Genomic DNA, 3,615 nt, shown 5'->3' with positions numbered 1-3,615 from the left:
TTCATTTATCTCTGAATATTTTCTAATTTCTCTTGTAAAAGTTTATTCTTTGTCTAGGAATTTAATCTTTTAATGTCCTCGTATTTTTTACTTAAATTTGTTATTGATATCTAATTTCATTCCATTGTGGTTGAAGGACATAGTTTGTATAACTTCAGTCCTTTTAAGTTCAGTTTTAGAATATGACATAAAATTTAGGGAAATAGGAATTAATGTTAAAGCTCCTTAGACCTTAGCCTTTGTTTAGTACAGGCATTTGTTAAAAAAAAAAAAGTCAACTAAGGACATAATATGGCTCTAAGATCATAAAGTCAACTTTTAGAAAAGTTTAGTCTTTCAATCACAGCAAAAAGTAACTTTTAAACCAATGTTCAAATCATCCACTGCCATTTTTACCAAGCAGATATTTGTCTGCATCTTCAGAGACACCATCATAATGTTCCCTGGAGGACAGGGAGTTTTCTGGAATGTTGTCAGTCCTTCCCCTATTGCCAAACAGTGAAGCTGTTTACTTTTTATAGAGGGGTAAATTTTTTTAAATTAATTAATGAATTTTTTTTTTGGCTGCGTTGGGTCTTTGTTTCTGTGTGTGGTCTTCATCTAATTGTGACAAGCGGGGGCTACTCTGTCGCGGTGCGTGGGCTTCTCATGGCGGTGGCTTCTCTTGTGGAGCATGGGCTCTAGGCACGTGGGCTCAGTAGTTGTGGCTCGTGGGCTCTAGAGCACAGGCTCAGTAGTTGTGGCACGTGGGCTTAGTTGCTTCATGGCATGTGGGATCTTGCTGGACCAGGGCTTGAACCCGTGTCCCCTGCATTGGCAGGCGGATTCTTAACCACTGTGCCACCAGGGAAGCCCTGAGGGGTGATATTTTATTTTCATATTTTAAATTGAGGTATAGTTGATCTACAATATTATATGTTTCATGTATACAGCATAGTTATTCACAAATTTTAAACCTTTAAATAACTTCACTTAATTATTATAAAATATTGGCTATATTCCCTGCACTGTACAATATATCCTTGTAGTTTATTTATTTTATACATAGTAGTTTGTGCCTCTTAATCCCCTGCCCCTAACTTGTCCCTCTCCCCACTGGGAACCACTGGTGTGTTGTGTGTGTGTGTGTGTGTGTGTGTGTGTGTGTTTTGTTAACTAATTTGTTTTATTTTTTAGATTCCACATATAAGTGATATCCTATAGCATTTGTCTTTCTGTTTTATTTCACTAAGCATAATTACCTCCAAGCTGTTGCAAATGGCAAAATTTCATTCTTTCTATGGCTGAGTAGTATTCCATTATATGCTGATACCACATCCTCTTTATCCATTCATCTGTTGATGGACACTTAGGTTGCTTTCATATCTTGGCTACTATAAACCATACTGCTGTGAACATTGGAGTGCATGTGTCTTTTCCAGTTAGTGTTTTCATCTTCTTGGGATCTATACCCAGGAGTGGAATTGGTAGATCATATGGTGGTTCTATTTTTAGTTATTTGAGGAACCTCCATACTTTTTTCTGTGGTGGCTGTACCAATTTACATTCTCACCAGCAGTGTACCAGGGTTCCCTTTTCTCCACATCTTCACCAACATTTGTTATTAGTCTTTTTTTATTTTTGGTTGTGCCATGTGGCATATGAGATCTTAGTTCCCCAACCAAGGATTGAACCAGTGCCCTCTGCAGTGGAAGTGTGGAGTCTTAACCACTGGACTGCCAGGGAAATCCCTTAATGGTCTTTTTGATGATAGCCATTCTGACAGGTGTGAGATGATATCTCATTATGGTTTTGATTTGCATTTTTCTGATTAACGATATTGAGCATCTTACGTGCCTGTTGGCCATCTGTATGTCTTCTTTGGAAAAATGTCTACTCAGGTCTTCTGCCCATGTTTTAAGTTGTTTATATATATATAGTGTGTGTGTGTGGTACACAGGCCTCTCACTGTTGTGGCCTCTCCCATTGCGGAGCACAGGCTCCGGACGCGCAGGCTCAGCAGCCATGGCTCACGGGCCCAGCCACTCCACGGCATGTGGGATCTTCCCGGACCGGGTCATGAACCCGTGTCCCCTGCATCGGCAGGCAGACTCTCAACCACTGCGCCACCAGGGAAGCCCGAAGTTGTTTATATTTTTGATGTTGAGTTGTATGAACTTTTAATGTATTTTGGACATTAACTCCTTATCGATCATATCATTTACAAATAATTTCTCTCATTCCTTTAGGTTGTCTTTTCATTTTGTCAGTGGTTTCCTTTGCTCTGCAAAATCTTTTAAGTTTATTTAGGTTCCATTTGTTTACTTTTGCTTTTGTTTCCTTTGCCTTAGGAGACAGATCCAAAAAATATATTGCTATGATTTATGTCAGAGTGTTCTGCCTATGTTTTCTTCTAAGAGCTTTATGGTTTGTGATCTTACATTTAGGTCTTCAATCCATTTTGAGTTTATTTTTGTATATGGTGTTAGGAAATGTTCTAATTTCATTCTTTTATGTGTAGCTGTCCAGTTTTCCCTGCACCAGTTATCGAAGAGACTGTCTTTTCTCCACTGTATATTGTCTCCTTTGTTATAGGTTAATTGACCGTAAGTGCCTGGGTTTATTTCTGGGCTCTATTCTGTTCTATTGATCTAGGTGTCTGTTTCTGTGCCAGTACCATACTGTTTTGATTACTGCAGCACTGTATAGTCTTAAGTCTATACAATTCTTCCAATTCTGTTCTTTCTCAAGATTGTTTTGGCTATTCAGGGTCTCTTGTGTTTCTGTACAAATTTTAAAATTATTTGTTCTAGTTCTGTGAAAAATACCATTGGTATTTTGATAGGGATAGCGTTGAATATGTAGATTGCCTTGGGTAATATGGTCATTATAACAGTATTCTTTAAATCCATAAATATGTATCTTTCCGTACGTTTGTGTCATCTCCAATTTCTTTCATCAGTGTCCTATAGTTTTCTGAGTACAGGTCTTTAGTTTCCTTAGGTAGGTTTATTACTAGGTATTTTATTCTTTCCTGATGCAATTGTACATGGAATTGTTTCCTTAATTTCTCTTCCTGAGTGTGTATAGAAATTCAACAGATTTCTGTATATTAATTTTGTATTAATTACGAATTTACTGAATTCATTGATGAGTGCTGGTAGTTTTCTGGTGGTGTCCTTAGGATTTTCTATGTATAGTATCATGTAATCTGCAAACAATGACAATTTTACCTCTTCCTTTCCAATTTGGATTCCTTTTACTTTTTTTTTCTTGTGTGAGAGCTGTGGCTAGGACTTCCAATACTGTGTTGAATAAAAGTGGCAAGAGTGGGCATCCTTGTCTTGTTCCTGATCTTAGAGAAAATGCTTTCAACTTTTTACCACTGAATATAATAATGTTAGCTGTGGGCTTATCATATATGGCCTTTATTATGTTGAGGTATGTTCCTTCTATACCCACTTTCTGGAGAGCTTTTATCATAAATGGATGTTGAATTTTATCAAGTGCTTTTCCTGCATCTATTGAGATGATCATATGGTTTTTATTCTTTAGTTTAATGTGGTGCATAACATTGATTAATTTGAGGATATTGAAAAGTTCTTGCATCCCTGGGTTAAATCCCACTTGATCATG

The sequence above is a fragment of the Lipotes vexillifer genome, unplaced genomic scaffold (assembly GCF_000442215.2).
Source record: "Lipotes vexillifer unplaced genomic scaffold, Lipotes_vexillifer_v1.1 scaffold444, whole genome shotgun sequence".
Classification (NCBI taxonomy): domain Eukaryota; kingdom Metazoa; phylum Chordata; class Mammalia; order Artiodactyla; family Lipotidae; genus Lipotes; species Lipotes vexillifer.
The sequence above is the reverse complement of the archived record's forward strand: the minus strand, read 5'-3'. Positions refer to the sequence as shown.